The sequence below is a fragment of the Malania oleifera genome, chromosome 3 (genome assembly GCF_029873635.1).
Source record: "Malania oleifera isolate guangnan ecotype guangnan chromosome 3, ASM2987363v1, whole genome shotgun sequence".
Lineage (NCBI taxonomy): Eukaryota > Viridiplantae > Streptophyta > Magnoliopsida > Santalales > Ximeniaceae > Malania > Malania oleifera.
This window is the reverse complement of record NC_080419.1, coordinates 15,857,447-15,872,548: the sequence shown is the minus strand read 5'-3', so window position 1 is coordinate 15,872,548 and position 15,102 is coordinate 15,857,447.

The window sequence follows — 15,102 nt, the reverse complement described above, 5'->3', positions numbered from 1 at the left end:
AGCAAATTGCTTGGGGCAAGGACGTAGGTTGGACGCCAAACCTTGTAAAAAATCCTTGTGTTCTTCTTCTTTCTATAACTCTCTTTAAATTTATGCACTTATAACCTACTTATTATTTGCTGTGTATGATTTAAATTGATTGGGAAAATTTGTTGAATGTTGAGATTGGATTGGGATTACTTTGAATAATTAAATCGATTGGTGAATGCTTTGGATGATTTAATTTTCTGGTTGAAAATTAGACAATTTTTGAAATTTTGGATTAAATTAAATTGGCTGAGGTTACGTTACTTTAGTTGATTGATTGTTTAAGTATAAGAAGGATACTTGCTTGATTAATATTGTTGAATCTTGTTATATGTATATACTTGTTCATCGTTTAAATTCAGAGTTGATATTTGAATTTGCTGAAAATAAATTACAGCTTGTGTTTCAAATTACATATATACTTAGGATTATCTATTGGTATAGTCGTTCGCTGATTAGTTGATTTGTGGTGATTGAGATTGTTTAAAAAGGTTTAAAATAAATCAAGTTTCCGTGTAATAAAATTTAAAGTACCCAATTCACCTCTCTCTTGGGACTACACCATACTTTCAATTGGTATCTGAGCTTAGGTTGTAGAGAATCCTAATAGGTAGTTACACTAAGATCGTAATGGCAAACGTAGGTGTATCCCCTTTTGGTGAAGGACAATCCTCCACTAGACCCCCAATGTTCTGTGGTGTAAACTATAGCGGCCCGACCCTCTAGGTGGGCCCGTAGTGCCACTAAACATACATACATACATCTCTTTGATACCATACATATACAATTCGCCCAAACAAGGGAAAATGGATGTTCCATACTGATCTGCATAAAGTACACAGAGAAAATACATACATCATCTAGTACTTACCAGAGTTTCTAACTATTTTCTATATACATCCATACATAACTGAAAACATAATCTGCCATATATACAATCCCCAAAAGAGACAGACACTGTCTAGAATCTCACCAACTTTGACAAGAACTATCTATTATCTAACTCTGCCTGGCAACACGCTAGGCTTAATCCCTTGGAGGACCCGAAACAATATTTGTATGTTAGGGTGAGACACCTCTCAGTAAGACAGATTATATTATTATCAGTGTGTGGCTAGCATGAGATTTCATGTGTACATATATTGCTAACATTTAAATACATTTAATTGACATTTTAAAATATGTACTACTCTGTAAATCTGAAAATACATACTGCTGGCTCAATATAGCCCTTTTTATAGTAAATATGCCCATATATGACTAAAAGATACAACCAGGTCTCTAGGACTAGCATTGTCATGCCATCACATACACATGCGACATGCTTCCCCCCATGACGGGTTGTGCGACCTGAAGGCTGGACCTAGCAAATAGTCGGCCGACTAATGTTAAGTCAAACATAAAGTAGTACGATGGTGCCTACTTAATTTGTACCCGAAGGCCGCCTGGAAATCTCTCCTTCGGGGAGTACTTTACTCAGGTCACTAGTCGCCTTTCCCATCCACACTCTATCTGAGTTGTGTGGTTGCACCCCTATATACATATAGCTACGATACCGTGCTCTAACCATGAGATCATCATAACAGGACTCTACTATCATATATGACAATATACATCATATAAAACTGTAATCATCATTCATTTCATAAAACTGTAATATAACATAATTTGTAGATAATTCTGTGAGAACATATGCTAGATACTAACTCGGTAAAAACTGGCATATCATATCTGTCATAACTGGCTCAGTAAAAATCAGCATTTCATAAACTCAGCATTCAACCGTCACATCTCGTCTCATCTCTTGGCATATAACCATCCTCATATCTTGGCTTATAGCCGTTACATTTTAGTATTATACAAAACCTGCTCATTTAATGTTAATTAAAAACTATACTCATGCCACACAATTTTCATCTGGTAACTCATACATGACTCATTTTCTTGAGAACATTAATACTGCTGCTAAAACTGGGGTATGAATATCTCTAGGTTGTTATTTTACTAAATATGGATATATAGCTAAATACGTGAAAAATGGAGATAATCAACCCTATCGTCTTTGTTTGGTTTTAAAATAAGTCTATGGTTTGAAATAACAACTTTCCTACCGGTGAAAACGTTCATAAAGACCAATACTATACTTTAAAAATATCATACTTAAATTTAAATAGTTGGTTTTGAGAATAAAGTCGGTAAATTGAACCCTAGGCTCGGAAACCTTAGAAAAGTTGTAACTGTTTATCTAAAAACTGTTTTAACATTTCATTCCATTAGAACTCATAAACATAGTTGACATAATATAATCCTCTTACCTATTTCCTGAAAAACATCCGAGATGCTCGAAAATCAAACCCTAACTTTTTCCTGAAATCAAGAATCCACTTCACTAGACTTGTAGATATTTGCTCCCTGATCCTCGTGGTAACTTTCGATCATTGAAACAGGCAACGAACGACGAAAGATTGAAGAGAGAGAGAGGGTGTGGGTGCTGGTTAGAGAGAGAGAGAGAGAGAGAGAGAGAGAGAGAGAGATTTCCATTTCTTAATGAAGAAGCAAACAAAAATCCTATTTATAGGCCCTTGACCCAGTAAGCTTCATCAATGAAATGACCCCTTCGTTGACAAACTACAGATGACCGTTAGTCGACGAAAGAGGGGTTTTGTCGATGAACCCTAAGCTTGATATTTTCGGTCGTTCTGAATCTCTTCATCGAAAATGCTCTGAATTTCGGCGTTGAATCACATAAGGGCCTTCATCGACGAGAACATGGACCTCATTGACGAAACCTGCTAAAATTTCATTTTTCCCTTTCTTATTTAATTTCCTCATTTTCCTGGTTTAGGTCTCTACATAAATTACACTTTTTGAAAACAAAGAATGAAGATATTTTTACAAACCATGGATTAGAAAGTCTTGAAAGTTGTATTCCAAGGGAACTATGTTCTTTCTAAGACTGTTGAGAACAAGATAGTTCTTAAGGATAAAAACAAAACGAGTGAGGCTGATATGAAACAATTGCAGATAAACTCTAGTGCTATGAATGGCTTGTACTCTGCATTAGATGCAAATGAGTTTAATAGGATAATGGGATGTAAGACTACAAAGAAAATTTGGGACAAATTAGAAGTAACCTATAAGGGAATAGTAGATATTAGGGATAGTAGAATAGACATGCTCACCAGTGAGTATAAGGCCTTTAGGATGAACTGAGAGGAATCTGTATCGAGTATGTATACTAGGTTCACTCACATAATAAACTCCTTAAATGCACTTGGGAAGAACTATTCAACTTATGAAATGATTGGGAAAATCCTTGGAGGACTTCCATCTATTTGGAAACCGAAGACCACTGCTAAAACTAAAGGCAGAAACCTAAAGAACACTACCCTAGATGAACTCATTGGGTCACTTCTCACGTATTAGATGACCATAAATGAAAGATCAACTGAAGTTGGCAGAAATAAGAAATCGATAGGACTCAAGGGTTTCAAAGAAATCTTGAGTGACGAAGAAGATGAAGAGATGGATGGTGATGACCTAACCTTATCACTGGACGACTAGGTAGATTCTTTAAAAAGATTAAGAGATTTTCTAGAAAATCTAGAGGATAAAAAATGGACAAAGGTGAAACTAGCAAGAAATAAACAAAGGCTAAACCACCAACATGTTATACTTTCAAAAAGGTAGGCCACATAAAACCTGACTATCCACAGCTCAAGAAAGAAGCTAAGAAGAAAAAGAAGAAAACAATGAAAGCCACAACTTGGGATGACTCCAGCTCAAGTAACTCGAAAAGCGACTCGAGTGATCAAGAAGCGACAAACATCTGCTTCATGGCGATAAATGATGAGGTAAATTCCTACTTAAACTCATTTATTAAATCTAGTGATGAATCTTTTGATCAATCCTGCGAAAGCATGTCATCATACACTGAAATGCAAATTGAACTATTTAAATTACATAAAAGCTTTGTCAAGGTGTCTAAAAGAAACAACATGCTAAAGAGTGAGAATGACATATTAATGTAAAAAATAAAGTCAACTCGATCAGTTGAAGAAGAAAAGGATTTGTATATTGCTGAACTGGAAAGTAAAATCAACAAGATGTCCAAAGAACTAGAAAATGTGAAATTACAAGCAAAAATTGAAAATGTGAAAGATTCAGAAATAACCAGTCTAGAAATAAAAATAGAAGACCAATCTAAAATCATTTATAATTTGACAATAGGAAAGGAAATTTTGATAAATTGGTTGAATCTCAAAAGTTGTCCTTAGACAAAGAGGGCATAGGATTTAATGGAATTGAAAATAGGAAGAAAAAGAACATCTACATGGGGTATTTTGTTAAAGCTTCCAAAAACTATGCCAACACCTCGTCAACCAATGCATATGCACACACCACATGTTTCTTGTGTAAGGAGAAGGGACGCATAAAATTTGAATGTCCATTTAAAAGAAAATATGTTAAAACCAAAAGGTGTGGAGAGTCAAAAATACCTCTAAAACAAACTAAAAAGGACCTAAGAAGGTTTGGGTACCTAAAGTAACATCTTAAATCCTTTTTGTAGGTATGTTTTAGGTCCATCCCATGAAAAGACAAGTGGTACTTGGATAGTGGATGCTAAAGGCACATGACGGGAGATAAATCCAAGTTTACCTCGTTGACTTTAAAGCAAGGTGGACATGTCACTTTTGGAGACAATGCTAAAGGTAAGATTATTTGCATCGACAAAGTCAGTAAGGAACTCTCCTTGATAATTGAAAATGTATTGTTGGTTGAAGGGTTAAAGCGTAATTTACTAAGCATTAGTTAACTAAAAAGGACAAATGCATAGTTGAAAATATCAAAAAACATGAAATATTGTTTATTGCAAACCAGGTTGAGAACGTATACTACTTAAACTTTGAAAACCTAGTATCTCAAGATGTAAAATGCTTCACGGACTTAAATGAATCCAGTTGGCTATGGCTTAAGAGACTAGGACATGCTAGCATGGACCTATTATCCAAGTTAGTTAGAAAGAACTTAGTTAAGGGTTTACCCAACACAAAGTTCAAAAAAGACAAAGTCTGTGATGCTTGCCAACTTGGGAAGCAAATAAAGACAAGCTTTAAAAAGAAGCAACTAATCTACACTAGAAGGCCATTGGAATTAATTCATCTATATTTGTTTCACCCCACTAAGACACAAAGCCTAGGAGGAAAGCAAGACACATTTATCATAGTTGATGACTACTCCAAGTTTACCCGAGTGTTATTTTCATCCTCCAAGGATGAAATGTGTAAAATACTCATCAACCTGTGTAAGAAACTTCAAAATGAAAAAGGGTATGGTGTTTTACACATAAGAAGTGATAGAGGCGAAGAGTTTAAGAATAAAGATAATGAAAACTTTTGTGATGAAAATGGAATTTCTCACAACTTTTCAACACCATGTACACCTCAATAAAATGGAGTTGTTGAAAGAAAGAATATATCTCTATAGGAAATGACTAGGACTATGATAAATGAGCATAGCCTGTCTAAATACTTTTGGGCTGAAGCGGCGAACATCGCTTGTTACATGATGAACAGAGTGTCCATTAGGGCTAGTTTGGATAAAACCTCATATGAACTTTGGAAAGGAAAAAGACCAAACATTTCATACTTCCATGTATTTGGATATGAGTTTTTTTTTTTGTCTTAAATGATAAAGGGGACGTAGAAAAATTTGATGTTAAATCAGATGAAGGAATCTTTCTAGGATATGTTGTAAATAGCAAAACATTTAGAGTCTACAACAAACAAACACTATCTGTTGTAGAATCCATGTACGTAGCATTTGATGAAGCTAATCCATTCTCTTCTAAAACCACTGATATTGATGATTTAGACATAAGAAAGAGTTTAGAAGACCTAGCAATTCATGAAATCAAAGATGAGAGCATTGAATCCAAAGAACCATCTAGTGATGACTCTCTAGAACAACCTAAATTGCCTAAGGAATGGAAATTTGTGAAGAATCACCCTAAGGATCAAATAATTGGTGAACCATCACAAGGGGTAACCATTAGATCTTCACCAAAGAACCTATGTAATCATTGTGCGTTCCTATCTCAAGAGGAACCTAAGAACATTAATGATGCAATCAATGATGATTCATGGGTGGTATTTATGCAAGAGGAATTGAATCAGTTTGAGAGAAATAAATTTTGGAAGTTAGTTCCTAGACCCAATGATCATTCTATGATTGAAACTAAATGGGCTTATAGGAATTAAAAAAAGATGAAAATAGAATTATTGTCAGTAATAAGGCTAGATTGATAGTACAAAGTTATAATTAAGAAGAAGGTATTGACTTTGGTGAAACCTTTGCTCTCGTAGCTAGAATGGAAGCAATTTGTATGCTATTAGCCTACGCATCCCATAAAAACGTCAAATTCTATCAAATGGATCTGAAAAGTGCATTCCTAAATAGTTATATAAATGAAGAAGTGTATGTAGCACAATTCCCTAGTTTTGAAGACTTCCATTTTCCAAATCATGTATTTAGATTAACAAAAGCCCTATATGGATTGAAACAAGCTCCTAGAGCTTGGTATGAAAGATTGAGCAGCTTTCTATTAGATAATGGTTTCACGAGAGCAAAAATGGGTAGTACCTTGTTTATTAAAACCAAAATCGATGATATGCTTATTATTCAAATCTATGTTGGTGATATCATATTCGGTGTTACAAATGAGGACTTATGCAAAGAATTCGCTACATGCATGCAAGATGAGTTTGAAATGAACTTGATGGCCGAATTGACTTATTTTATTGATCTTCAGATCAAACAAGCTAAAAATGGAACATTTATCAACCAATCTAAATACATAAAAGACCTGCTCAAGAAATTTGATACAGAAGGTGGCAAGCCATTGGGAACCCCGATGAGCACTTCTATTAGTCTTGATAAAGATGAGTAAGGAAAACCGGTAGATGTTAAATACTACCGAGGAATGATTGGTAGTTTGCTTTACTTGACAGCAAGTAGACCAGACATAATGTTCAACATTTGTATGTGTGGTAGATTTCAAGCATCACTTAAAGAACCACATCAAATTGCTGTAAAAAGAATTTTAAGGTGTTTGATAGGTACTATGGACTTAGGTTTATGGTATCCTAGAGATACATCATTTGAAATGATTAGCTACTCTAATTCGGATTATGCCGGGTGCAAAATAGACCGTAAGAGTATAAGTGGTACATGTCACTTCTTAGGATGATCTCTGGTATTTTGATTTTCCAAGAAACAGAATTTTGTGGCATTATCCACTGCTGAGGTTGAATATGTAACAATAGGTAGTTGTTGTGCACAAGCATTGTACATGAAGCAACAACTCAAAGATTTTAATTTGGAATATGTGGCTGTGCCTCCTAAGTGTGATAATATCAGCGCCATAAATATATCCAAAAGTCCAGTATCTCATTCAAGGACTAAGCATATTGACATTAAACATCATTTCCTTAGAGATCACATACAAAATGAGGATATCACTCTTGAATTCGTAAGCAAGGATGAACAATGGACTGATATTTTCATGAAACCTCTTCAAGAGGATTGTTTCATTTCAATAGGACGAGAATTAGGCTTATTGCACAATAGGGAAGTGATTTGAGAAGAAGATATTCATTAATCTAAGTGTTTGGGTCAAAAGTTTAAGTTAGTCAAAATTTTCATACCCGCAGGTGACTAAATTTCCTTCTTCAGTTGACCGAACATCTACTAGTTTAGATTTTTTAAATCCTAAGTAGTTCAGGCAACTGAACGTTCAGGTCAGGCACCTGAACCGTGCATATATATTGCTATTTGCAAAAAACCCTAACTTTACGCACTTTCATGCATTTGAACCATGTTCATTTCTCCTCTTGACCTTTGTCTATCACTCTTTGAAGCTTTCCCACTCAGATTTAGCTCCAAATCCTCCATCAAAGCTTCAAATCTTACTTCATACTCTTGGATTTTTAGATTTTTCTGCACTATCTTTTCAAAAACCATGCCAAAGACGAAAGCTAGGGCAAACAAGAGCCAATCTTCAAGACAAGATAATTTTGAGATTATCCAATGCTGGCTCGTCTCTCCGGAAGCTAAGAAAATGTACAATGAACATATCTGATCTACCAAATCGATTCTTGGTAAGATCTTGGATATCCACTTTATGCAAGAAAGCTTTCCGAATGTTCTTCGTATGTTCAATGTTCTAGATTGGGATATGTTCATTTCATATCAACCTAAAGGAGTGTACCCAAATCTAGTTCGCTTGTTTTATGCGAACTTAGGAAGGGAAGGAAACATACATACTACTAAAGTCATGGATAAATCATTCGCACTCACCCCACAATCTATAGTGACTAGACTCCGAATCCAATTTGGTGAGTTTGAATGTCCAAACTTGGGACATTCTTGGTTGATGGAACATGAATTTACACCCCAAGAGTTTTTGCCTCTTGTTATGACTGAACAACCAATCTACTTTGGTCACCCACCTTTATATAGGCAGTTGACTCTTGAGGCGAAGATCATTCATTTGCTAATCACATACAATATTCTACCTAGGAGTGGGTCTCGGGACCACATTTCATACTTAGATTGTTTTTTTATGTGGTCTTTGTATAAGGACAATCGTCTTGATCTTCCCACCCTAATACTCAATGGATGATTTCAAAGGAAGAAATGAAGCGAGTCATTCTTCCATATGGAGGGATCTTGGATCTCATCTTTGAGCATCTTAGTGTTGCTAATTCATTTACCCTATTCATAAGAAGAACATCCTATGATCAATTTTCGTCAACCACTATGAAACTCATGGGATATGAATTTGCTGGTGTAATTGGTTGGATTTCCAAACACCAACCACCTCCAAGAAAACGAATGGAGGAGGGCTGTGCGCATAGAAATGCTCCATCTCATGCGGCACCACCTGCTCTAGCTTCTTTTTCTAATGATGCTCTTTCCTGGTTTATGGATTTTCGTTGGGACATGGACTCCTAGTTGAGTGCTTTTCATGGAGATTTAGATACTAAATATAATGCACTTCAATCCTCTTTGAGCTCTTTTGATCACAGGCTCGCATGCATTGAGGGCAATATGGGTAGTGCTTCCTCTTTCGAAGGAAAAGCTCTCATGGTCGCGAGTTTAGGCAATGAGGAGAAGATAAAGATGAGGAGGAGGAGACTTCATCTAGTGGTGATGGAATTGATGAGGATTAGATGTTTATTTGATATCACTTAATGGGGAAAATTTATTGTGTTGTATCCGGTTGTACTGTAAAGATGCTTTATCTTTTCTTTTTCCTTGAACTCTTACTTATTTTCTTGTTATGAATGCTTAATACTACTGCTATGTTCTTCTGATCATAATATTCTGAACATTGTGAAATGCATGCTGATAAATGATTGAGAATTGCACGTTGATATTGGACCTATTGATTGTGAACTATATGCTGCTTAATGGTCCTATTGCGAATTGCATGCTGAATATTTATGTTGCATTCCTTTTTGTTGATGTCAAAAGGGGGAGAAGAATAAGCAAAATGAAATAATGTGTTGATATTAAGGAAATATGATATTAAAGGGGAAAGCTTACTTTAAGTTGATATTATATATAAGCTTAATTGATATCATACATATGCTGAGTAAGCTTAGTTGATATCATACATGTGCTCAGCTGATAAACTAAGTTGATATACTAAGTTGACATTATACATGTTACATGTTGAATACATGTTATTTGCTGAATACATGTTATTCTTGCAAAATTATTTCTTGAATATTTTTTTTAATGTAATTGAAAAGAGAAGAATTTTATTATAAAGGACCTTTTTAGGACAATCTTTCTGAAAAGGAGAAAAACCAAATCACGGTCAAGCTTGAACAAATATGCATATATTGATTATATTTTATGTCTCACGCTTAATGTGAGGGGGAGCCTTATCAAGACTAACTTATTTTGCTCCTTATTTGCCATCATAAAAAAGGGAGAGATTGTTGGCCTAATAAGACTTAATCTCATTTTGATGATAACAAACTAAGGTATTCTAAATGTGCTTTCAAGTGAAATTTTAGGTAACTTAGTAAAGATTGACTGAAGCTCTGTTGACTTTACTGTAATCTCAAGAAGGGGGGGGGGGAGGTGAATTGGATTTTTAAAGTTTTTCTCTCCTAGGTCAAATAGCCAGCAGCAGTATTTCACAAACCTAGGGTCAATTTAGAGCATATATAAAATAAACTAATAAATACAATTGAATTAAATTTGTACAAGTAAATCAACCAAGCATGGACAGTATAGTAAAGCGAGTAAAGTAGAGATAACGCCATATATGTTATCAAGGTTCGGCAAATGTGCCTACGTCCCTGCTTCGACTCAAAAGCTTGAGAATTTCACTACGACTCACTTAACGGGTGGAGCGGTACCGGTTACAACCAAGTCAAATTACTAGGGCTGACCTCAACCTTTATATACAATCTTTTCGAGCTAGATTATCACTCCTTCAGGCCACGCCTAGAGTATAGCAAATAATCAATACAAATTTTGTGTACAAAAATACGTGCTTCTCCAATAAGCAGATTTGTACCAATATAACCAATGCATTTCAAAATGATAAGATCTATAAGCTCAGTGAAGATAATATTATAGCTCTCAAGATAATGTCAATGTGACAATCAAAGTGTGAGAGTGTGCTATGATAATATCTTTGAAATAATATATATAAATGTATCAACCAAAAATAGGGTTTCAAAGATTTCAAAAGTATAATCAAATATCTCAAAAAGATTTCCAGAAAATCAAGCACAAGAGATATTAGAACACAAGCTTGTCAAAAATTATTTTCTTCAAAGAAAACACAAGACAAGCTCAAGAGTCTTGCAATAAAAATGCAAAGACTCACAAGCTAATAAAAGTTTCCCCACAAAATGAATTCATGAATTAAATCTATGGGGAAAAACTTTTGGGCTTAACTCTCAAGAAAATCAACAAGAAATCACAACAATGAGAGAATAAACTTGTTTGGGAAGTGTAGGATATCTCATAATACTCTCACTAAATATGATTTTTCAAGGGAATGAGCAAAGGAGGAGTATTTGGGCTTGTATGTAAAGGAAAAGCACTAGAAATTTCAGAGAGAAATTTTCTTAATCAAAACTCTAATTCATTATTAATCTTTGCAAATGGGAGCATATATATAACCTTCACCTAAAAAGTAACTGTTCAGATACATAGGGGATAATTAAAATTGTTTCAAAACATTTTAACCTTAATTAACCTGAGTTACCACAGTTAAAAATATGGCAACCCGAGAGTTTCGGTCACCCGGACCTCAAGGTTGGTTGCCCGAACACTTGTAACTGGAAAAGTTGAATTTTCAACTTCGGGTGCCCAAGGACAGTTTTAGGTGGCTGAACCAAGGCGATTTTCCAAACGGTCGAGGTTCGGTCGCCTGGTTCATAGTTTGGTCCGCCGAACTTCTCATTTCGGTTGGTTGAGTTATATTTAAACTTAAGGTTCAGGCACCCGGGGAAGGTGAAAAGGTCAGTATTCATGGTTCGGTCAACCGTGAAAGTTTAGTTCAATTTCAATTCGGTTGCCCGAGCCAAGTCAACTATTTTGACTTTTCACCCATTCGGTTGACCAAGGTGTTTTCAATGCACAAGGTTCGGTTACCTGAAGTCCTTTCAAGCTTAAGAAATGGGTCATGTTTTTAAGTATGGTTTTCCCCTATTTACATAATTATAATCTATAAGATTGAGGAGATTTATCAAGGTGATGTGTAGGGACCTAGGGTCGATCTAAGGAGCAAAGATTTTAGTGGAATCCTTGAGTGGGTTGCTCAAGGCGAAGACGTAGGCCGGGTTGGCTGAACCTCGTAAAATCTGTGTTTGTTTTTCTCTCTTTCCTAACTCTTTTTTATTTTCCGCATTTCATTTCAATATCTAATTTGCACGTGTATGTTGAATAACTCCACACATACTTAAGTGGGTAAAAAGAATTCATTGATATAGTAATTTAAATCAGCCTCAAATCCCTACAATTAGTTTGTTAAATATAGTAATAGGGATTAATTGGTAAATAATCTGAAAGTTTTTTAAAATATCCATTCATCCCTCTTTTGGGATTATACCTAAATTAACAGAGGATAAATATAAAATTTTGTCATAAAATTCAGAAAAAATCACAAAAAATATAAAAAAAAAATATTTTTGAGTTGGGAAACTCATCTTTACAAATTTTCCATCCCCAAGTAAATTTCAAACCTCTTGAAATATTACTTTCATACTTACAAAAACTCTACAAAATTCAAAATACCCGGGAGAGCAGTTTGTACCCTATTTTCTCGATTTTCCTTCCTGATGATTTAAAAGGGAAGCATGAGCTCTTCAGAGTACGATATGTCCCAATTTTGAGGAAATACTTATATAGTATTTTATTTTATACATTTTCTTTGATTTTTAAAAGGAAGTAATTTTCAAAGGCTTATTAAATTTATTTTGGGATAATTTCAAATAATTAGGTACCGTTTGTAAGAGCGGACGCATAGGGGGTGCTAATACCTTCCCCTCGCGTAACTGAACTCTCAAACCCAACTCTGGTAGTTCAGACTGATTCTACCCTTTAAAGGGTAGTAATCAAGTATTCTAACCACACTCCAAAAGGTTAGTGGTGACTCCATACACTTTGTTTTCCATGAAAATCATATTTTCAAAATCCACACACCTCACTTCACTTTTTAGCCATCCTAAGTTCACATCCAGGAACGTCGCAACATTTACAATATTAACACCTTTAATTTCCTTGAGATTGAGAATTTTTTTTGTTTTCCAATTAATTGTACCTATTTGGTTTTTGGGTGCACAAACATTTGATTACCCCTCTTAATATTAGATGTATAATTTATAAGTGGGGATGTTTAGTTTGTTAGAATAATGAAATTGTCTATCCTTTTACTAATGCATTGTAGATGAAGGGTTAATACCACACAAACCTAGATCATTTCAATTGTAGCACAATTTGGTCTTGATAGCATGTACCTTTTTGGATCTCTATATTATAAGTTGTTTGTTGGTTCTATCTACATGCTAATTTAATTATACTAGGTCTAGCATAGTGACACTTGGCTGGGACTATTTTGATAAGATGGGTCTAGAACTTATGATCAATCTTTGGTTGTGAATTTATGGAGTTAATTGGTAGGTAAGTTTGTATACTATGTAAAGACTTTAGTAGTCAAACAGGTGAGGAAGCCGAAGCCTCATGAAAGAATTACTTGTTAACACCGTATATTGTATTGTTATTCTATCTGTGTTCCATTGCAGCCTTATCATGTTCTCCTCAGAGTTGTGAGAATTCTGGTATTTTAAAGTTCTTGCAAAATTCATATAGCTTGTCAATACCTTATGGATAGGTTTCATCTATAAATATATACAGACTCTTTTATCATCCACCCTAATTCCTAAACTGTTTGATCATTCCTATCAATTGGTCCTTGTCCAAATAAGATTGTTTTATAAAGAACAAACAATATAAGGGACAGGAATTCATCAGCGTAGTTTTGAACAACTAGCCCTTAACACCCTATGCCTTAAGGTGGACCACTTGCTCCATGGTGGCATATTAACATGCATGTGGTTGATCTTTTGGTAAGATTGGCAGGGGTATTGTAAGTGATCTGTAAGGCAGTAGTAGACATTATTTTCATTGAGATGTTTCTACCTCCTTCACTTATACATTCTATTGTATATACATTCCTCTTGACTCACTATAAGCTTGTAATATGATAATCATGTGTTATGAATATATATTAAGAGTAAGATTACTTTTGAATAAAAAAAAATATTATTTTTAAATTTAAAATATAGTAAAAGTACTCGTATATTATTTTATTATGTATTATATATAGCAAATTAATTATTAATGAAATATGATTCAATTTTAGAATGAATAAAAAGAACCACCTATAAATATAAATTAACAAATTATTATAGATCTTCACCCAAGTACTTAGCTAGTATTCTAGATATATACAAATATTGAAGGATCGGAAAATAGGGATCTTTGCAACATTATAGATCTGAAGTATGGGAAGGAGGGAGAGGGAGTGAATCTCTAAATTGCCTTGACTAGGTTGGGCATATGAGATCCACACTGAGTGGGGTCAGTCTTGACATGTCTATGACATTGAGTTTGACGTTCCGGAGCTGACAATGCCCAAAAAATCCTTCCCGATTGAAAATTATGCGCCTAGAGGCGAACTTAGTAAACTTAATTGATTTTAAGCACTCAAGTGTCCAATTTGAGAATACGAGGTCCAAAATGAATGAGGTTAGTCTCGACACATCTGTCACATTGAGCTGGACATGCCGGAGCTGACGGTGTCCAAAAACTTTTTCTCGAAAGCTTTTTACGCACTTCGAAGCAAAGTTAGAATATAAACAAACTTAAAAAAATCAGTGGATTTTAGCACTCAAGTGTCCAAGTCAGGCATAGGAGGTCCAAACCGAGTGGAGTCAGTCTCAACACGTTCGTGACATTGAGTTTGACGTGTCGGAGCTAACGGTGCCCAAAAAGTTCTCCCCGATTGAAAATTATGTACTTATAGGTGTTGAAGTCGAGTATACAAGGTACAAACCGAGTGGGGTCAGTTCTGACACATCCGTTACATTGAGCTTGATGTGTCGGAACTGATGATGCCCAAGTATTCCTCCCCGATTAAAAATTGTGCGCTTAGAGGTGAACTTAGTAAACTTAGTTGATTTTAAGCACTCAGGTGTCCAATTTAGGCATACGAGATCCAAACTAAATGGGGTTAATCCCAACACTTTTTTCACATTGACTTGGACATGCTGGAGCTAACGGTGCCCAAAAACTCCTCTACGAAAGATTTTTGTGCACTTAGAAGAAAAGTTGGAATACAAACAAACTTAACAAACTTAGTAAATTTTAGCACTCAAGTGTCCAAATTTGGCATACGAAATCAAAATCGAGTGGGGTCAATCCTAATATGTCTGTGACATTGAGCTTGATGTGCCGAAGCTGGCGGTGCCTAAAAATTCATCC